Here is a 24,000-nt window from a genome sequence, read left to right on the forward strand (position 1 = left end):
TCCACAAGCAGCTACAGCTTGCTGGCCTTTTCCAAGCGCTGGCGAGCTGCTAACTCAACCATCGACGCATACCAAGCATATGATTTGTTTTTCAATATATACTAAGCGTATCATACAGGCTGCCTCCTGCCCTGGTGGTCACAATGTTTAAGGTACCACCAGGGCAGGCTGCAGCCACCCTAGTCTGCAACAAGCACACTGATCCTCCACCACCCCTGGCCCCTGATCGTCACAGCAACACTCCGATCTTCCCCCGGCCAACCGCCAAACCACCTACTTCAAAACAAAACATCCACCTAATCACCCATCAATCACTCCATGTCACTTTCTTTAAAACTTTTTATTTGTTTATGGACCTAACTGCCACCCGGGCCCCCCCAGCACCGTTCATTCTCCCAGACCACACCATCCACCACCCCTGTAAACTGTACACTGTCCCCCCTTGTAATAAGCCAACGAACATCACCTTTCAATCACCGATCAATCAGTCATCAATCGTTAGCTGTCACTTCCAACCATCACATCAGAACATAACATGGCGCTAGTGCGCATATGATTACCCTTCCACGACATTATCACTCTCTAAAAACTGTCATCCTATATGCTCCCTAGTGCATTGTTTACATCTGTTCTTTCCTCTAAACACCCACTAATTAACCATCAATCAATTAACCTTCAATCACCCATCAATCGTTCACTATCACCCCCCCTAATACTTTGCAGAAGGGACATCTAGTGAACCTAAGGATGCATATTATTTACATTTATTGAACGTTAAAATAAATTTATTACAATTTGTCCTTACCGAACCGTCGAGCAACTTTGGGCATAGACCGCACTGTATTTCTAACTAATTCTTGCCAGCGGTTATACTCTGCATCCTGTATGTCTCGGTCTTCCATCATCTTTACAACGAGACGTCTACACTGTTGAAACCGCTTTCTGCATCTCTCTCCTGTACGCCTAACCTTTTTAATTTCGGAAACCTTGGTAAACAAAAATGTAGCAAGAAAATGAAAAGTTTAAATTAAGCAGTGCAACCCTTAATACATATACAGGCCATTGTGACGCAAAGTGCATACATAAACTTATTGGTAGTTAATACAGGCACATTATGATGTCAATGCAGAACTCTGCCTTCTTCATAGAGTTCTTCTAAATTTATCTTTTGACGGGTGCATCCAAAAATGCTACATATGCTTACATGTACAATTTTGAAGACAGCAGTATTAATTTTTAAGGCACAGTACCTGTGCCTGTCTTCTCTAGAGAATAAAGCGTCTATGGAGTATGAGGTGTTATTGTGAAGTCAACTTATGTCGGAATCAAAGAGTTGATAGTGCCTAAGCATCCCTATCAGTGTGCACCGAACATTTAAACATATACTGGAATATAAATTGAAGGCATGGCTAGCAGAAAAGTGTTGTGGTTGACTAAATTCTCAACCACACAAAAATGTTGTTATCAAAAATTTTCAACTCCTGGTGTTCTGTTACAAAAGTAATTCAAATATTAACAGTCATTTGAATGAAAACAGCAGAGAGATGTGGTTAAAATTTCCCTTCTTGATTAAACATTAAAGGATACCGGAGACTGATGAAAATTTAAGTATTATACATACGTTGGGCTTCCTACAGCACCCTTCAGGCTAATCAGTCCAGCGCTGTCCTCAACCATCCGGATCTACCGCTATTAGTACTGGAAATTCAGCCAGTCATCGCTGTCCGTCCACATGTCGCTCACACAGCCAGGAACATTTTTCACCTGCACAATAGTGCTGCACAGGTGTACTATGCTCCTGAGGACAGAGTGTGTATGCACAGTACATCCGACTGGCTCAAGTACCATCACTACATAGCAGAACATCACGTTGGATGGAGAAGGACAACGATGGACTGATTGGCCTGAAGATGGCTGCAGGAAGCACCAGGTATGTATAAAAAAATATTTTCTTCTTTCTCAGGTTTTCTTTGTTACACAGTAGTACTATACTCTACATATGCATTACTATCCGAGCTGCAGGGAATCCAATTACATTTAACACAGAGGTGTTGTTTTTTTACAATCTCCTCATTCCACAGCACACTACCTGCACATCATTCTTACATGAACCCACATTTTACTTGCCTAGGGCCTTATATTTGTCCTTTCTTCTGGATTGTACCGTTCACAAGTACTCAATCTTAAGAAGGACTATTTTTATTTTACAGTGAAACAATTTAGTACTCTACACTTCCTTCTCACTTCTGCTGTCTGTTAAAATGCATAAGATTTGTAATGTTAGACAAGAATGTAATGTCACTTAATTGTAATAAAAAATATTGTAATGTGCAAATTAGAGGAGTTTGCGTCGAGGAGTCTTAGTCGGAGGCTGAGTTGGAGGAATCTTAAACTGAGGATTTTCAGTTGGTGGTTTTTTGGACAAACTACACATGATGAGGGATAACACCGAGTTACTAAGGATGGCGTGCCAAGCCTCATTAGGATCCTGAGGCTTCACGCTACCTAGGTGAGTAGCCACGCAGGTGATATTTTCGGAATTTCAAATGTTTTAGAATTAATTATATTTACTTAATTCCTATACTATTATTGCTGTTACAAATATGCAGTATTTATGTATGTCAACTTGCAACTGTCTTCCAACTAGGCCTGAAAGATAAATCGAATTTAAATCGAAATCGCGATCAACAAGTTCACAATTTCGGATTCGTGTAAGTGGTCAATATCGTGACATTTCCACAAGGGGGAAGTTTGGAGACACTGCTTGAAACGTCAAAATCAACGTGTATGTGACCCGCAGTGTCAGTCAGATCTTCCACAGGAGTCCAACGCTGTCCATCCTCTCTTGCCGTCTGCTGGTTCTTGTGCACGGCATACTTCCTGGTTCCTGTATGTCATGTGACATACAATAAGTAGGCCATGCATTAGAGCCTGCAGGACACGAAGTTGATAGACTGGCATCGCTAGGCTCATGCTGGAAGGTAGGTATAGAACTACCGCAGCTTAGGGGACAGAGCGTGCACAGGGAGACAAAAAGGGAACAAAAAGAGACACAAAAGGGACAAAAGAAAGGCCCAGAGGGGGCACAGAGAGACAAAAGGGGCACAAAGAGAGACACAAAGGTAGCAAGACAGAGAGAGGCCAAGATGGTGCAGAGAGAGACAGAGGGGACAAAAAAAAAACAGGGGACACTGAAAAAGACGGGGCACAATAGGGGGAGAGACAGAGAGAGAGAGAGAGAGAGAGAGAGAGAGAGAGAGAGAGAGAAAGGGGGCACAAAGACACAGAGTGCAGAAAGAGAGACGGGACAGAAAGACACAGAGGGGGAACAAAGCTTAATTTGAAGCAAATCGTGAATCGAATCGAAATCGTGATTTGCACCAGAAATCGCTCAATTCAATTTTTTCATACAATCGTTCAGGCCTACTTCCAACTATACAGAATATTATAATCAGCTGCTTTCAAATGACCTTTACTGCGTATTCACTATCTTGTCTCAGGGGCTAAATGAAATGGAAATTTCTCATTACAAACAGGTAAGAGGAGATTTCAGTGCACATAACTGAGGTCAAGCAAATTACAACACATGTGAGGGGCATGTAGATAACAACATTATACATTTGAATGACAGATTTGAAAAAAGAGTATGTTACAAAGAGGTAGTACGCTATTAAAAAGATACAGTACTTTTGGCGTTAATTCTCAGTATTGAAAAGTAATCAATGAATTGGTAATGATAACTTGATAGAAATTGTTGTTTACCTTTTCTCCTATGTACTTCCACTTCTGATTTTTCATCCGACGAACATCTTCATTCTTATCCCTCTTTAACAGAAACTCATAATCTGCACATACGAAGCGACACAACATCAGATTTTCTGCAATTGTAAATTTTGGCATTCTACTAATCCCACCTTTGGATTGCTGGGAATTATTAGTGATCGTTTCATTAAAACTCTCGTCCACGCTATTTGCATTGGCCTCTTCGTTTGTTTGCATATTACCATGCCTGCCCATGTCAGAATCATTCCTATGCAATTCAGAATTGTCTAGTACATTTTCATTCACAACAACCACATCAGAATTCTCTGGTGCACTGTCATTTGCATGATCTGGAAGCACTGCAATTCGTTGTCGGTTATGATTATCACAGTCATTAACTTCTGAAATAAGTGTGTCAGTATCAACATCTTCTTGTGAATCATTATTATCTTCAGCACTGTCATGAAGTGAGTACTCATCACCAAGAAAACTGCTATCATCATTTCCCCAACCGTCTGAGGAGCTTCGGTTTCCTTGAAAATCATTGACGCTGGTTGTAGGTTCATAATCTTCATCATTAGACGAACCTTGTTCACTATCCTGATCCTCTACACATTCTTGTCCTTCTGCAACATCCTGAACACTCTTATTGTCATCCTCCTCTTCATCATCACAATCTCTGTGTTTTGAATTATTGTTATGCTCCTGTACATTTTCTGCATCCTTACATTGATTAAAATAATTTTCCTCATGCACATTCGCTTGGTTTGCATCTTGGTCAGATTCCTTTTCTGTATGTCCAATGTCTAATTCCCTATCAAAAGTAACATGCACATCATTCTCAAGGGTCTCCACCGTGTTTTGACAGGCAGGTCTTGTACTGAGATCTAATGCTTCCTCGCCCTCATCGTCAGAATCAATGTTATCATCTAGTGCAAGTTTGAAGTTCACAATTTCACTTGCGGTATCAATAAGTAATGGTTCACGCATAGAAACTCCTTCAAAATTGTCCATCAACTCCATATCTATGGGATTTTCACTACTAAGATTGACGTCATTATTAGAATTTGAGGCCTGCTCGTTCATGGAACCTTCGTGCGTTTCCTCAACTAGGCCCTGGTTTTCTAAGTTTTGGTTTTGTGATGATGAATCTTGATTTTTTTCTAAATTCACAATATCTACAGGACTAGCCACAGTTGCTTTCTCCATAGGTACTAAAAAAATTGTAACTGTTTGGGATTGCTCATCTACCACTGGCATCAATGGCTGCTGCGTCACACTACTTGTATCAGACAATGTCTGACATGCGTCACCTGCATTGACGTTTTCGTCCTCGGGAATCTGCTCAGATACCTCTTTTTTCTTGTTAACACGCTTTCCGTGAGCTGCACCGTGCTCGTCGTCGCAGTTCCCACATCGCCGCTGTCTGGAGATCCTAGTGGGACGTCCGCGTTTGCCCGGCATTGTGTTTCGCTGTCTCGTCACGGCACGCCACCTCTTCTCCACCACAGCGCCAGAGGAAAGGGCGTAACTGGCCGCAAACCCTACGTAATCACGTGTGCGCGGGACTTAACTCCCGTCACGTGACTTCATTCCCGCGGTACCCGTACTTCAGAAGCGCAGATGAAGTTTCCCTGACGTCAGGAAATTTAATTTAGATTTTAGCGCGCCCATGACCAAAATGCGGGAGAGTATCTGATTTGTGAAAAAATGACACGTCACCAAATAAAGATTTTGCTAACCAATCACATGCCTATTTTTTTTTTTTTTTAACATAATTCATTTCTGCCTGTTTGATTGACACAAGTGAACACCAATGGGGAATTGAGAATTTTTTTATACTGTACATAAAAGCATCCTTCAGTGTGTGTTAGCACACACTTGTCCGTGCACCAGTGAGCAATTTATTAGTGAGAACTCCGTCAGCATAGTTGAAGAAGGATTCCAGCTTATGAATGTGAGTTCAACAATACTAATGTATTGAGTATATGTTTCTAAATTTAAAGGAGATAATGTATTTTTCTGTTTGCGGGTACAAATATTAATATTATCTGGGCAACCGAAATTTAAATTAAAATTTCACAATAAGTACCAATTACTTTCAAAGATGTTTTAAAAACAGGTGTTTGATAGGTTTTACAGTGGAATATCCTTAGTTTTCAATCGAAAGATGGGTAGTTGAGTCGAGTCTGCTGCAATAACTTTTTATTTACTTGGAAAACTTTTTTTTTTTTTTTTTTGGGTGAACAAAGTATAAATCAATCTTTTCATGTATGGTGCAAAACCACATTATTTCATACCAATAATAAAACCTGGTTATTGTTGTTTATTGATTGGTTCTTTTGTGATTCGGTTATTTACTTGGAGTCGAGTGATCCAACTCTATGCAGTAGTATGCAGGAACATTTTTTTAGTAAGGAAGTTCCGCTGCAAATGTTCATTCGGCCCTCAAAAAAAAAATTATTACAGTTATATTTTCTAGAAGAATACCATTGAAATAGAGACGTTGTTAATACTTGTACACAGAATTTAAAAAAAATTTTTGCTGAGGTTTTTAACATTTTAGGGATTGGGACGTGCCTTACATTTGGCCAAAAAAATATTAATGTTACATCCTCTTTTTAAAGTGATACTGTAGGCCAGTCGTGTGAAAATGAGTTTTAGTTAACCCGGCCTTGTAATGTTCCCCCCCAGACATCCCGTGACCGCAAAGCCACTCTACAATGCTCCTGCCCCGCCTCCAGTTGACTTTTGGTATTTAATACTTTAAAGTCTTAAAAACACTACAACAGCATTGACGTATCCTAGCTCCACCTGATAGCACCAGGAGCATAGTGCGCAGACCCAAGACCACAGTGGACTTCAGCTTAAAAATACATGTGCCATCAGCGGGACCGACGACATGGCAATTTCTTGCGCAATGGTGTTATGACTTTAACCACTCATAACGCGCGTCGGCAAAGTGACAGCTGCAGGACCAGCGACGCAGTTCTGCGTCGCTGGCTGCAGGCTAATTAATCAGGAAGCAGCCGCTCGTGTGAGCGTCTGCTTCCTGTCAATTCACGGCGGGGGGATCCGTGAATAGCCTGCAGGCCGCCGATGCCCCCCCCCCCGCAACATGCCTGCAGGCAGGAGCGATCAGACCCCCCCTGCACATCATCCCCATATGGGGGAAATAAGGGTGGCAATCTAATCGCTCTGTGTGTCCGTTGATCTGTGCTGTGGGCTGCAGAGCCCACCCAGAACACCTCAAAACAAACAGCGCCGGTCGTTAATGGGGGGTAAAGGGTGGGTCCTCAAGTGGTTAAAATCATAAATTCAAAAACTGAAATGGAGGCGGGCCCGGAGCATCGGTGAGTGGATGCGCGTGCACGTAAAGATTAAGTGATTGATGCCTGTACCTGGTTTGTGCTTCTCCACAGATTGACTTGGACTGCAGACAAACCGCCTGCCTGTCCGTTGCCTTCCTTTTTGTCAACCCGCCTGCTCCTCAGTGTCCACTCGGCACCTAAGTGCGACTGCCTGTTGGCTTGGTAAGTAGTTGAGATCGTGGGAGGAGCTGGGAAGGGCTTTTCTCTCAACTTTACCGAGCTGAAAGACTAACTTAGGCCTGTACCTTGTTTGTGCTTCTCCACAGATTGACTTGGACTGCAGACAAACCGCCTGCCTGTCCGTTGCCTTCCTTTTTGTCAACCCGCCTGCTCCTCAGTGTCCACTCGGCACCTAAGTGCGACTGCCTGTTGGCTTGGTAAGTAGTTGAGATCGTGGGAGGAGCTGGGAAGGGCTTTTCTCTCAACTTTACCGAGCTGAAAGACTAACTTAGGCCTGTACCTTGTTTGTGCGTCTCCACAGATTGACTTGGACTGCAGCCAAACCGTCTGCCTGTCCGTTGCCTTCCTTTTTGTCAACCCGCCTGCTCCTCAGTGTCCACTCGGCACCTAAGTGCGACTGCCTGTTGGCTTGGTAAGTAGTTGAGATGGTGGGAGGAGCTGGGAAGGGCTTTTCTCTCAACTTTACCGAGCTGAAAGACTAACTTAGGCCTGTACCTTGTTTGTGCGTCTCCACAGATTGACTTGGACTGCAGCCAAACCGTCTGCCTGTCCGTGGCCTTCCTTTTTGTCAACCCGCCTGCTCCTCAGTGTCCACTCGGCACCTAAGTGCGACTGCCTGTTGGCTTGGTAAGTAGTTGAGATCGTGGGAGGAGCTGGGAAGGGCTTTTCTCTCAACTTTACCGAGCTGAAAGACTAACTTAGGCCTGTACCTTGTTTGTGCGTCTCCACAGATTGACTTGGACTGCAGCCAAACCGTCTGCCTGTCCGTGGCCTTCCTTTTTGTCAACCCGCCTGCTCCTCAGTGTCCACTCGGCACCTAAGTGCGACTGCCTGTTGGCTTGGTAAGTAGTTGAGATGGTGGGAGGAGCTGGGAAGGGCTTTTCTCTCAACTTTACCGAGCTGAAAGACTAACTTAGGCCTGTACCTTGTTTGTGCGTCTCCACAGATTGACTTGGACTGCAGCCAAACCGTCTGCCTGTCCGTGGCCTTCCTTTTTGTCAACCCGCCTGCTCCTCAGTGTCCACTCGGCACCTAAGTGCGACTGCCTGTTGGCTTGGTAAGTAGTTGAGATCGTGGGAGGAGCTGGGAAGGGCTTTTCTCTCAACTTTACCGAGCTGAAAGACTAACTTAGGCCTGTACCTTGTTTGTGCGTCTCCACAGATTGACTTGGACTGCAGCCAAACCGTCTGCCTGTCCGTGGCCTTCCTTTTTGTCAACCCGCCTGCTCCTCAGTGTCCACTCGGCACCTAAGTGCGACTGCCTGTTGGCTTGGTAAGTAGTTGAGATCGTGGGAGGAGCTGGGAAGGGCTTTTCTCTCAACTTTACCGAGCTGAAAGACTAACTTAGGCCTGTACCTTGTTTGTGCGTCTCCACAGATTGACTTGGACTGCAGCCAAACCGTCTGCCTGTCCGTGGCCTTCCTTTTTGTCAACCCGCCTGCTCCTCAGTGTCCACTCGGCACCTAAGTGCGACTGCCTGTTGGCTTGGTAAGTAGTTGAGATGGTGGGAGGAGCTGGGAAGGGCTTTTCTCTCAACTTTACCGAGCTGAAAGACTAACTTAGGCCTGTACCTTGTTTGTGCTTCTCCACAGATTGACTTGGACTGCAGCCAAACCGTCGGCCTGTCCGTTGCCTTCCTTTTTGTCAACCCGCCTGCTCCTCAGTGTCCACTCGGCACCTAAGTGCGACTGCCTGTTGGCTTGGTAAGTAGTTGAGATGGTGGGAGGAGCTGGGAAGGGCTTTTCTCTCAACTTTACCGAGCTGAAAGACTAACTTAGGCCTGTACCTTGTTTGTGCTTCTCCACAGATTGACTTGGACTGCAGCCAAACCGTCTGCCTGTCCGTTGCCTTCCTTTTTGTCAACCCGCCTGCTCCTCAGTGTCCACTCGGCACCTAAGTGCGACTGCCTGTTGGCTTGGTAAGTAGTTGAGATGGTGGGAGGAGCTGGGAAGGGCTTTTCTCTCAACTTTACCGAGCTGAAAGACTAACTTAGGCCTGTACCTTGTTTGTGCTTCTCCACAGATTGACTTGGACTGCAGCCAAACCGTCTGCCTGTCCGTTGCCTTCCTTTTTGTCAACCCGTCTGCTCCTCAGTGTCCACTCGGCACCTAAGTGCGACTGCCTGTTGGCTTGGTAAGTAGTTGAGATGGTGGGAGGAGCTGGGAAGGGCTTTTCTCTCAACTTTACCGAGCTGAAAGACTAACTTAGGCCTGTACCTTGTTTGTGCTTCTCCACAGATTGACTTGGACTGCAGCCAAACCGTCTGCCTGTCCGTGGCCTTCCTTTTTGTCAACCCGCCTGCTCCTCAGTGTCCACTCGGCACCTAAGTGCGACTGCCTGTTGGCTTGGTAAGTAGTTGAGATGGTGGGAGGAGCTGGGAAGGGCTTTTCTCTCAACTTTACTGAGCTGAAAGACTAACTTAGGCCTGTACCTTGTTTGTGCGTCTCCACAGATTGACTTGGACTGCAGCCAAACCGTCTGCCTGTCCGTGGCCTTCCTTTTTGTCAACCCGCCTGCTCCTCAGTGTCCACTCGGCACCTAAGTGCGACTGCCTGTTGGCTTGGTAAGTAGTTGAGATGGTGGGAGGAGCTGGGAAGGGCTTTTCTCTCAACTTTACCGAGCTGAAAGACTAACTTAGGCCTGTACCTTGTTTGTGCTTCTCCACAGATTGACTTGGACTGCAGCCAAACCGTCTGCCTGTCCGTTGCCTTCCTTTTTGTCAACCCGCCTGCTCCTCAGTGTCCACTCGGCACCTAAGTGCGACTGCCTGTTGGCTTGGTAAGTAGTTGAGATGGTGGGAGGAGCTGGGAAGGGCTTTTCTCTCAACTTTACCGAGCTGAAAGACTAACTTAGGCCTGTACCTTGTTTGTGCTTCTCCACAGATTGACTTGGACTGCAGCCAAACCGTCTGCCTGTCCGTGGCCTTCCTTTTTGTCAACCCGCCTGCTCCTCAGTGTCCACTCGGCACCTAAGTGCGACTGCCTGTTGGCTTGGTAAGTAGTTGAGATGGTGGGAGGAGCTGGGAAGGGCTTTTCTCTCAACTTTACCGAGCTAAAAGACTAACTTAGGCCTGTACCTTGTTTGTGCTTCTCCACAGATTGACTTGGACTGCAGCCAAACCGTCTGCCTGTCCGTGGCCCTTTCGTGACATTCCGGACCTTGATTGTTGGGAACCCGCCTGCTTGTCCGTGGACCTTCGGGACGTTAGTGAAACAGCCTGTTGGTTAGGTAAGTAAGTAATGTAAGAGAGTGATCATGTGCATTTTGTATGTATAGGTGAGACAAAAATAGAGGATTTATGGCACTGACTTGCTTTTAATTTTTCATAGGTTTATTTCGATTGAGTTGCGTCAGTTGAGGGCAAGCCCGTATCTCTGTCTTCATATCCCCGTCCTTCCTTTGTGGTAAATTAATGTTCAGCTTTGGTTCTGTGTAATTTTTATAAGATATCTAAAGAATAGGTCAATGATGCAGTTTTATTTTTCTTTCATAGGTTAACTCATTGTGTTTGGTCCCCGTTTAGAGTGATTTTAAATTGTTGGACTGTACTCGTCCTTTATCGCTGTAAGTATATGTAAATGTCGGTTGATATTTTGTTACATCAATGAAATTTGATATTGAAAACACTACAACATTATTCACATAACAATAATGTGCATTATTATTATAATGGATGTTAAATTTAGGTTAATTGTGCTGTAGGTCATATGGTTTTGAAGTAATGACCAAGCTCCATTGTGCTATCTAGAATTGTTTAGTAAAGAATACTCACACACAATGGGGTTGCCATGACCATGATATTAAGTAATTATATTTTGCTACAATTATAAGTTTTCACATATACTTAATAACACATTTTAAATATTAAATTATAACAAACTTTATCAAACAACAACGATAAATGCAATTGTTTACAAAAATAAAGTTGATAATTAAAAAAAAAAAATTTACTTACTACAAATTTACTTACTCATACAGGTTTCTTAATACTTAGATTGATGTTCATCTCTCTCTCTCTCTCTCTCTCTCTCTCTCTCTCTCTCTCTCTCTCTCTCTCTCTCTCTCTCTCTCAAACGCTCTATCCATTTCTATCTCTCTCTCCACTCCCTCAATGACTCTCTCTCTCTGTCTGTCTATCACACTCTCCCACCCACCTCCATCAACGCTTCTACCCTCCTGCCATCTATGTATATCTCTTTTTCTATCGGTCTCTCTGAATGTATGTTTCTCTATCTCTTTATCTCACTCATATTCATTTTCTCTCTCTCTCTCTCTCTCTCTCTATCTCTCTCTATCTCTATCTCTATCTCTATCTCTATCTCTCTATCTCTATCTCTATCTCAAACTCTATCTCTCTCTCAAACTCTCTATATCACTCTCTCTCTCACACAATGTCTACATCACTTGCCCTACCTACCTGCCTCCCTCGCTTTCCCTCACCACATCAAACTACGTCCATATCCCTTACACTCACTCACTGAACCCCTTCCCTCCCTCTTTCTTTACAACGCTCTATCGCCATCCAGTCCCTCCATCTCTCTCTATTTATCTATCTCTATTTAAATATAATTCAGAAAAGTACATATATATATATATATATATATATATATATATATATATATATATATATATATATATTTACATATATATATATATTTACATATATATATACACACATACAAATATATAAATGTATATATGTATATATGTATGTATATATATATATATATACATATATATATATATATATATATATATATATATATATATATATATATATATATATATATATATATATATATATATATATATATATATATATACACACTTACAGTTACTTATCGATTAAGGAGAACTCTATACATAACTTGTTAAAAATTTAAATTTGGTTATGAAAGCATATTACACGCTTTACAGGTTATTACACAGGAAACTTAACCTTCTCAATTTGTTGTACTACAGCTGTGGATTTCTCCATTACTGTCAGAAGCAGTCCAAGACAGCTCTTCAGTCCGTCTTTGCTAATTTCTTTATTCTACTGCCGCGTTTTTTAAATTTTTGGACACTCAAGGACGCAAAATGGTAAATATTCAGAATTAAATATAGCGGTTCCTTGTTCAGATTTTGCCATGTGAATAGTTTCACACTGAACTTTAAATTTTACTGTGAACAGAGGCGCAAGCAGGATGAAATCCGATACAATGGTTAACACGTTGATTGGAGAAAGTGGTGTGCTTCTCTCCACATGAGCAGAAACGAAATATTGTCTTATTTAATCCTGCCGCCGCCTCTGTGCCCATACAAATTGTATGTATCAAGTACCGGTTGAGGGAAATGTCCACCTTACCTTGTTCATAGGTTCAGAAAGATAATTTGTAATGCTCAGTGAGGAGTGGTGTAATCTCATCACTTGCCTATACCATTGGTTGACTGAATGTTAAAACCAGGTTTTTGATTATATTTCATCTCACTTAATTTGTCATTCACTCTAAAAAAAAGTACCCAATATTGCCCTCTGAGTTCATCCATATTATAAAATTAAAGATGAATGATTCACAAAGTGTAGTTCAATATTCAAAAAAAATAAAAAAAATAAAAAAATTAAATAAACTTCATTTAAAATAAAACTGAAAACCGAGTAAGATACATAAAAGAACAAAATCATAACCAAAAATATAAATATATAAATCTAATAAAAAAAAATAAAAAATTCTAGACTTGTAAAATTTTGATGTTAGTGACATTGTTTTCTCCCACAAATTCATAAAGTGAATGTAAGTTACGGAGAGTACCAAATTGGTCAGTAATATAGACCGTGGGTTCCCAACATGATGGGCCGTGGGATTTGTAATGGTGGGCCGGGTCGTCTACCTCTGCCACCCGCACAACCCCCCCCCCCACCCCGGACGCCACTTCTGTTACCTTAAGAGCGAACGGCTGCTTACTTACTTATTTACTTATATTTCCGATAGCCTTGACAGCATCACATACAGCAGTGCTTCAAGCTCAGCTGCTGGGAGGGAAGGAAGCAGGACAGCTGTTCACCTGATAGCGGGCATCGACGCTACTGAACGATGCTGACCCGCCTCCTTCACTCCTTCCAGCACATCTCAAGAGCAGGAAGCCCTGCTTTACGAGATGCTTCAAAGGCAATGGGGAATATAAAAAAGGAACTCAACCTAGATACCGACTTGCCGATATACTACATTCAGGATCTACAAAAAAGGTGGTGTTTGCCCAAAAAAGTTACAACGCACCCCCCAATGGACACAGAGAAACATTTGGGCCCAAGAGTGGCCACCGTGCTTCAAAAGGTTTGTGAACCCTGGTAAAGACAACTAATAAAAAACACGAAAACACAATGTAACTTCATTATGTATGTACCATGTTAACAGCGCAAAAGACCAACGTTGTCCTACCATTGTCAATAAATAGTTGGATGTTTTCTTTAATTAAGAGTTTTATAATTAACACGGCTTTTTTGATTACACACTGGCATTTTGATGATTCCCTTCATACAACGTTATATAATTTGGTTTATAAAGATTGGTACCACACATGCTCCCACCAACACCTTAAATAAAAATGTGCAATATATTGACATAGCACTGAGCTGGACGTAATAATGGAGAAGGAATGCTTTGTTTGGTACATCACTGTTATATTGGAAAAATAGTAATTGATTTTCTTATGCAATTACAGGCACAATCTTCTGTTGACCCCTTATTAAAATCAAACAAGGGGCACAATATTTTTGAACACGAAGGATACATTTACACCTTCGATAGAAAAAGCAAAGACGGACTGAAGAACTTCTGGCGCTGTCAGAAAAAAAATGCAGACCCGCCATGTCTTGGGAGAATACATACTGATGCTTCGACAGGGGAGGTGTTCAAAATAGTTCAGGAACACCTCCATGGGGAATCCATAGAGGCGGTTGAGGTAACACGAGTTCGCAACGCCATCAAAGAAAAAGCAATATGCTCAAAGGGTGGTCCCTCCACAATTATTAATTTGGCAATCCAGAATGTGGAACCTGCAGTACTAGCTTCACTACCGCCGAGGGAAAGTTTACGTCATATGGTCCAGAATGTCAGAAAAAGAGAAATGGCACATCCAACAAATCCTGTCTCTCTATCTGACCTTGTCATACCTGACGCGTACAGAACTTATTCTGTGTCAGATCTAGAGACCGTGCCATTTCTCCTTTACGATTCTGGACCTGATGATGAACATAGGATTTTGATTTTTGGCAATAGTTCAAACGGTGCTTGGATTAAAAATGTTAAACAGCTATACGGGGACGGAACATTTAAAGTTGCTCCGGTCCTTTTCAAGCAAGTGTTTGAACTATTGGGAAAAAGAAATGACTATGTTCTCCCTCTGCTGTACTGCTTGCTGCCAAACAAGACGCAAGCTGCGTACCTAAAAATGTTTGATGCTATCCATCGGATGTGGCCTGAACTGAACCCTGATCACTATTCCTCTGATTTTGAAGTGGCAGGCATCAATGCATTCAAAGCAGTTTTCCCCTCCTGTCGTGTTCATGGCTGCTTCTTTCATTTGAAGAGGAATGTGAAATCAAAACTGGAGGAAATCGGGCTAAAAAAACTCTACACAAGTAGTGCAGAGTTTTCTATGCAGGCAAAAATGATTGCATCTCTTGCCTTTGTCCCCCCTGTGGATTTGGAGGCGGCATTAGATGCAATCAGGTTTGACCTGAGACCCGATATTCTACCTTTGCTCAGATGGTTCAGTCGGGTTTACATTGGGGTCAGTGAGAGCGGGCTTCGTAAACCGATCTTTCCTCCCTCCCTGTGGTCGGTTTATGAGCGCACTCTTACTGGCTTGGACCGCACAAACAACTATGTGGAGGCAGCGCACCGTTGCCTGCGGTCACATCTGGGATTCGAACACTCGAGCATATGGCAGTTCATTGATGGCCTGCGAGAAGTTCAAAAAGGAAGAGACCTGCTATACCAGCAGTATGTGCGCGGGGACCCAGCACAAGACAAAAGAAAGAAATACAAGGATTCGGATAAAAAATTGAAAAAAATTGCAAAGGAATACAATGACAGAACTTTCCAAGAATACCTAAGAGGGGCCGCAGCAAATCTTGCCTTAGATTAATGCAAGATATTTAATTAAAAATTGTTCGGAGTAATACAATTTTTATCCAAATCGCTGTATTTCTGTTAACCGCAAAGGAAGGACGAGGACAAGGATTCTGGCAAAAGAACACTTGAGTTGTTTCACATGCCATGTGCTGATTATTTATGATCGAATTTCGATCTACTTACACTGCTCGGCACATGAGTTCTTGGGATAATGACCCACTGAGCCATTTTACTTCACAATTATACCATCTAACATAACATTATATGAGCAAAGCTTCCAAAGCCATGGATCCACACCTGCCTACAATTGGAAAAAATGTTTTTTGGATAAAGCCAACATCAGGGTGGTGTGTACTATTTAATGATGAAAACCCATGGCACCTACTTCATGCAAGCCCAATGAAAATATCTGTTATTAACAAAAGGGTATTATTTAATACCTGCGCCTCTAGCATAATATTCAAAGCTAGACTGCTCAGTTTTGCACGCCATAGATAAACACCTGACCTCCATTGGAAAAAAAATTAATATAAAGCAAAAATCAGGGTGGTGTCCACTATTATATGATGAAAACACACGGCACAAACTTCTTGCAAGCCAAATGTAAATATATGTTAATACAAACAGGCTACTATTTAATACCACCTCCTCCGGCCTAATGTGTCAAGATACACTGATAAGTTTTGCACGCCATAGATACACACCGGCCTACATTTGCAAAAAAAGAAAAATTATTATAAAGCCAACATCAGGGTGGTGTGTACTATTAAATGATGAAAACCCATGGCACCTACTTCATGCAAGTCCAATTAAAATTTCTCTTATTAACAACAGGGTATTATTTAATACCAGCGCCTCAAGCATAATATTCAAATCTAGACTGCTCAGTTTTGCACGGCATAGATAAACACCTGACCTCCATTGGAAAAAAAAATGGTACTATAAATGCAAAATCAGGGTGGTCTCCACTATTATATGATGAAAACACACGGCAGCAACTTCATGAAAGCCCAATGTAAATATCTACTATTAACAACAAGCTATTATTTTATACCACCTCCTCCAGACTAATATTTACAGCGAGAATGCTAAGTTTTGCAGGCCATAGATACACAACGGCCCACATTTGAAAAAAAAAAAAAAAAAGATGTATAATGCAAAAATCAGGCAACTGTATAAGCTTTAATGCTGAAAAAACATGGCACCTACTTCATGCAAGGCCAATAAACATATCTATTAATAACAACAGACTATTATTTAATACCGCCACCTACGACATAATAGTTTAAACTACACTGCTAATATTATTGAAAAACAAACAAAACATCTATTTCCAAAACAATTTGCATTATTAATTGTTATAACTGATTACAACACTATTAGTTATAAACATCTTAGATATTTTAAAAAGTAATAATTTTTATGGGAAGATACAACACTATCTTTTGGCATGGTAATAGTACAGTTTTTTAATAATATACATACAGACTACACACAGTACAAAATGTAACTAGAATTTTACAAAGTCACAACCAGAAGGTGTTGCTTATACAACACTGTCTTATGGCATGGTATTGGCGTCAGCCAAAGCAATGAGTACAGATGACTCAGCGTGACATAAGTCAGTGGGGCTGTAGGCCAAATCTGTTGCTTAGACACTACAGTCTCTTGGCACGTTACTGTAGACAATAGGAATAAGAAGAAACACAGCCTTGCAGACAGCAGCAGGTGTTGCTTATACAACACTGTCTTATGGCATGGTATTGGCGTCAGCCAAAGCAATGAGTACAGATGACTCAGCGTGACATAAGTCAGTGGGGTTGTAGGCCACATCTGTTGCTTAGACACTACAGTCTCTTGGCACGTTACTGTAGACAATAGGAATAAGAAGAAACACAGCCTTGCAGACAGCAGCAGGTGTTGCTTATACAACACTGTCTTATGGCATGGTAGTGGCGTCAGACAAAGCAATGAGTACAGATGACTCAGCGTGACATAAGTCAGTGGGGTTGTAGGCCACATCTGTTGCTTAGACACTACAGTCTCTTGGCACGTTACTGTAGACAATAGGAATAAGAAGAAACACAGCCTTGCAGACAGCAGCAGGTGTTGCTTATACAACACTGTCTTATGGCATGGTATTGGCGTCAGCCAAAGCAATGAGTACAGATGACTCAGCGTGACATAAGTCAGTGGGGTTGTAGGCAAAATCTGTTGATTAGACACTACAGTCTCTTGGCACGTTACTGTAGACAATAGGAATAAGAAGAAACACAGCCTTGCAGACAGCAGCAGGTGTTGCTTATACAACACTGTCTTATGGCATGGTAGTGGCGTCAGACAAAGCAATGAGTACAGATGACTCAGCGTGACATAAGTCAGTGGGGTTGTAGGCCACATCTGTTGCTTAGACACTACAGTCTCTTGGCACGTTACTGTAGACAATAGGAATAAGAAGAAACACAGCCTTGCAGACAGCAGCAGGTGTTGCTTATACAACACTGTCTTATGGCATGGTAGTGGCGTCAGCCAAAGCAATGAGTACAGATGACTCAGCGTGACATAAGTCAGTGGGGTTGTAGGCCACATCTGTTGCTTAGACACTACAGTCTCTTGGCACGTTACTGTAGACAATAGGAATAAGAAGAAACACAGCCTTGCAGACAGCAGCAGGTGTTGCTTATACAACACTGTCTTATGGCATGGTAGTGGCGTCAGCCAAAGCAATGAGTACAGATGACTCAGCGTGACATAAGTCAGTGGGGTTGTAGGCCACATCTGTTGCTTAGACACTACAGTCTCTTGGCACGTTACTGTAGACAATAGGAATAAGAAGAAACACAGCCTTGCAGACAGCAGCAGGTGTTGCTTATACAACACTGTCTTATGGCATGGTAGTGGCGTCAGACAAAGCAATGAGTACAGATGACTCAGCGTGACATAAGTCAGTGGGGTTGTAGGCCACATCTGTTGATTAAACACTACAGTCTCTTGGCACGTTACTGTAGACAATAGGAATAAGAAGAAACACAGCCTTGCAGACAGCAGCAGGTGTTGCTTATACAACACTGTCTTATGGCATGGTATTGGCGTCAGCCAAAGCAATGAGTACAGATGACTCAGCGTGACATAAGTCAGTGGGGTTGTAGGCAAAATCTGTTGATTAGACACTACAGTCTCTTGGCACGTTACTGTAGACAATAGGAATAAGAAGAAACACAGCCTTGCAGACAGCAGCAGGTGTTGCTTATACAACACTGTCTTATGGCATGGTAGTGGCGTCAGACAAAGCAATGAGTACAGATGACTCAGCGTGACATAAGTCAGTGGGGTTGTAGGCCACATCTGTTGCTTAGACACTACAGTCTCTTGGCACGTTACTGTAGACAATAGGAATAAGAAGAAACACAGCCTTGCAGACAGCAGCAGGTGTTGCTTATACAACACTGTCTTATGGCATGGTAGTGGCGTCAGACAAAGCAATGAGTACAGATGACTCAGCGTGACATAAGTCAGTGGGGTTGTAGGCCACATCTGTTGCTTAGACACTACAGTCTCTTGGCACGTTACTGTAGACAATAGGAATAAGAAGAAACACAGCCTTGCAGACAGCAGCAGGTGTTGCTTATACAACACTGTCTTATGGCATGGTAGTGGCGTCAGCCAAAGCAATGAGTACAGATGACTCAGCGTGACATAAGTCAGTGGGGTTGTAGGCCACATCTGTTGATTAGACACTACAGTCTCTTGGCACGTTACTGTAGACAATAGGAATAAGAAGAAACACAGCCTTGCAGACAGCAGCAGGTGTTGCTTATACAACACTGTCTTATGGCATGGTATTGGCGTCAGCCAAAGCAATGAGTACAGATGACTCAGCGTGACATAAGTCAGTGGGGTTGTAGGCCAAATCTGTTGATTAGACACTACAGTCTCTTGGCACGTTACTGTAGACAATAGGAATAAGAAGAAACACAGCCTTGCAGACAGCAGCAGGTGTTGCTTATACAACACTGTCTTATGGCATGGTATTGGCGTCAGCCAAAGCAATGAGTACAGATGACTCAGCGTGACATAAGTCAGTGAGGTTGTAGGCCACATCTGTTGCTTAGACACTACAGTCTCTTGGCACGTTAGTATACACTATAATACAATAAATAAACACAACCATGCACATACCAGCTGGTGGTGCTTATACACCACAGTTAGTGAGATTTTGATAGTTTAAAAGAAAAAAAACTTCTTATACACTACTCTCTCATAGCATGGTACTGAACATACTATCCCAAAATAATATTGGCCACAACTCTAACATTAGAACTTCTAGGGAATTTGAATACTATGTAAATTATGTATTTGAATTGCATGGTGTTTTTAAAGGTTATATTAAAGATGTAAAATGATAAAAAAAAGGATATATATTAAAGATATATAAGAGAATTCTGTTTATGAGAAATGTTTTAATTGTATTACATCCAAATACTGTATGTGATATAGCAGTTGTATGGAATGGTGATTAAAATAAAGTAATACATAAGAAAGTTTAAATAAAGATATTGTACTGAAGTATGTGTTTCTTGGTAATTCTTGTAGAATCTAAGGTTTAGTACGTTAACAATACTACAATGATAGGCAAAAGCCATAACTCTATCGTGTGTAGGTACACTGTCAACTACTCAGCCATTGAAGAGGTGTTTTGTGAAAGTGAGTCATGTTACTATTTGGAATATCAGGCCACACATACACAGTTACATTGTCATATATGTTTAAGTTATGTAAAAAACTAAGTTAGAATTTGACACAAAAATTGGAGGTGTACATGTATGCTGTAAAGGGAAATATAAGGACATGAATTATAGAAACCAGGAGAAAAAAAACTTTACACAATACTACAGTTAAAAAATTATTACGAGGATAAAACAAATAGTAACGAGTGACACAAGGAGCACAGAGGTTTGCAGCCAGAGGTTTACATACAAGATGAATAAAGAAGAGAACACAACTACAAAAGGGGTAATACAACGAGGGACATAAGGTGAAGTGACATTAGTAAATTAAAACGTTAAAAAGCTGCAATACATGGAAAGAAATTACACACGGGAATGGAATCAACAGAGTTAAAGATGAAAATATTTATAACAAGAGTGGAAAATACAAGTGTCACAAGAACAGTAGGCACTGGAAATTAAAAGTTTAGGAATTAATTTTATCACAAGTAATATAATACCACTGTCACAAGAAGAGTGGGCACTGAAAATTAAAAGTTTCGGAAATAATTTTATCATAAGTAATATAATACCACGTATTTCGGAAATTATATAATATTGGATTTGTAATTTAGTACAAAAATTTCAGATACAAAAATTAGGTAAGGATTTATTGTAAATTATTTTTTATAAATCAATTAGTAGCGTACATTTGTGAAATAGTGATTTATTGTACATATTAAAATTATAATTAATTGGTGGACAGATTTTTAAAGTGTTCATATAATGATTAAACAGAAATAGTATATAAACGTTAAAATATTTATGTAGTTAAACATATATATAAATTTGCAATAGAAAAATCGAAATAGGGTGTGAAAATTCATGAAATACTATTTAAGGTTTATTAGTTGTATAAACTCTGTATTAACATCTGCGCCCTTTTTTCACGGTTGAAATGAAAAAATGAAGGTTTATGAAAAGAATGCTTATAAACTAATTTAGAAGGTGTTTTTTAAATCATTAAATGAAGATTTGTTAATATGCATGTAAAACAGTAATTTATATGTTTGTAAAGCTAAAATGAGGATTTGTGTATGTATAAAACCTATATTAACACAGGCGCCCTAATTTCCCGTTAGGCGCCAGATAAACGCTAATTAATATGGCCGTCTATGGCGGCGCCCTTTTTGTCCACTAGCCCCATGCGCCCAAATTTCCCAGCTCCGAAAAATGCACATGTAAAGGGATGCTGGGGCTGCCTCCTTTATACTAACACTGTCTCTGCAGGAGAAAATGTATCAACTCAGCCAGCAAATGTAACAACTCAGCCAGTACCACCAGTTTAGTGCGGGAATTCCCCGACCTATTATTGCAAGTGTAAACATTTTTATGAATTGGCACACAAAAGTCTAAAATACCGATACAGTGTTTTCCCTCCAAGATTTTTTTTTTACTGCAAATGTTTTATGAATAGAGCCAATTGTCTATACAAGGCTTCCTTAGCCATCCAATCTAGCCTCTGCAATGGCTATGATTCATAAAGCATTCCCGCATGCGGAAATGCTGAAAACAGCTGAATTTACCAAACACTTAGGCAGGGAACACACTACATGCATTTTTGCGCGTTTTGCCATGAACGGCAAAACGCGCACGATTTTAGAGGCTATTGAAATTAATAGCCTAGCGCAGGAAACGCTGTGCTGCATGCGTTTGTGCGCGTTTGCATTCGTGTTTTTCTCTGCGTTTTCTAAACGCACAGTTTTCTGCTTTTTCCCGCACGTTGCATGGCAGTACATGACATGCAATCGCATAAACGTGGAAACGCACGCGGAAAAACGCACGCGACCGCAAAACCCGGAAACGCAGGGGAAAACGGCCCTGCAAGTGTTGCCTGCCTTAGCAAAGTGAAAAGCTAACGTTCCTGAGCAGAGCGATAAATTACCGCCATGTGCAGTGATTATGTTAACAAATGTCACCATATGTCAATTCATAAAGATTAGAGGGTACTTATCCGTTAGCCGGGCACATCCGGCAGGTGGCGCTAATTACTATTCCCCCTCCAGGCCGACATGGATAGTAGGGAAAGCTGTAACTCTGGTGGAGTTTTGTCGCCACCTAGAGGATGCGCCCGGCTAACGGATAAGTACCGATTAGAGCAAGCGGTGTGTCAGCACGGAGATTACCGCTCCCTTTGAAGTATTGAATTTATAAAGCCCCAACATATTACGCAGCGATAACCATGCAGAGAACAGCTAAGCTAATGAGACAGACCTCCCAGGAAGCAGCTGCAGTGAAAGCAGAGCAAAAAAAAGGCATTGAAATACAAAGGCTGTGTTTTATTAACCCCTTGGGTACCTGTTTTCAGATATATTTCACATCACAAAGCCTGCATGTGTATCATTTTTTTGAACCTCCTCTTAGTTGTGGCAATTAAGTAGATTCTTTAGAAAGACTATGGCCTAGTGCACACCAGTGCGGTTCTGCTGCGGTTTGCGATCCGCTTGTGGGTGCGGATCCGCTAGGGTAATGTATTTCAATGGGCTGGTGCACACCAGAGCGGGAGGCGTTTTGCAGAAACTGATACTCCCGGGCTGCTGCAGATTTTGGATTGCGGATGCGTTTCTGCCTCAATGTTAAGTATAGGAAACACGCAAACCGTTCTGAAAAACGGCACTTCAGGGCGGTTTGCCAGGCGGCTTTTGTTACAATAGCTGTTCAGTAACAGCATTACTGTAACAATACATGAAATCTACTACACCAAAAACGCTTTACAAAACCGCAAAATGCTAGCTGAAATGCAACAGAAAAATAAGAAAAAGCATTTCAAAATCTGCTAGCATTTTGCGGATCTGCTAGACAGATTCCGACAGATTCAGGGCAAGGAGAGGCTGTTTTTAAAAAATGCACATGTAAAGGGATGCTGGGGCTGCCTCTTCTATGGTAACGCTGATTCTGGAGGAGTAAATGTATCAACTCAAGCAGCTTCTCATGTTACACAAACATACCGCCAGCCTACCGCCTGCCTAGTCAGGGGAAAATACCGAACTTGTATCGCAACTGTAAACATTATTATGAATGAGCACAAAGAAGTCTAAACTACCAAATGTGGTATTTTCCTGCACAGATTTTTTTTACCACACTTCTTTTATGAAAGATAGCCATTGCTGGGAAATGCTCCTGCAGTCAGCCACTCAGATAACCATCCTCAGTTACCACATCCTCACAGGGCCAAATCGGAGGGAAAAATAAACTGGAGAGATCATTAGCCAAGGGGAGGGACAAAGGCTGAGGCTGGGTTGCAGTAACTGGCTGGCTAAACTTAGGGGCGGGACTGTCTCGTACTGCAGGGAACTCATATTGCAACATGTTGTGGGCGGGGCTTGGCACTAGCATCAGCCTACAGCTATCACTATGGGCTGAGGCTGAGCCTGTCACAATAAATTCCACTGCCCCCTTGGCCAATCACTGGCAGGGGGTGTGGATTTGATGTCAAAAGGAGGGAGATAGGAAAAAGCTTGAATAGCTCTGCCTCCTGCACTTGACTTGTTTGAAATGGATTCCTTTGGCGTGGAATCCCACAGCATGCTGCCTGTCTCCCCTGAACCTGCCATCTTATGCCTGCTCCAGCAGCAGAAGCCAGCCTCGTGCCTCAGCAAGCAGTTACCAGGCAGAAGTGAGCAGTTGAGAGAGTTTGAGAGGCATTTCACTGCCTATCAGCGGTCCCTGGAAAGGAGGCCTAACTAGCTCACATACTCTCTGTCAGGGGGAGGGAGAGGGACACAGATTGTACATGCACAACAGCATCACACGGCCAGCAGCAGCAGCAGCCCCCAGCACACGGCCAGCAGCAGCAGCCCCCAGC

Source organism: Hyperolius riggenbachi, chromosome 11, assembly GCF_040937935.1.
Source record: "Hyperolius riggenbachi isolate aHypRig1 chromosome 11, aHypRig1.pri, whole genome shotgun sequence".
NCBI classification, from domain to species: domain Eukaryota; kingdom Metazoa; phylum Chordata; class Amphibia; order Anura; family Hyperoliidae; genus Hyperolius; species Hyperolius riggenbachi.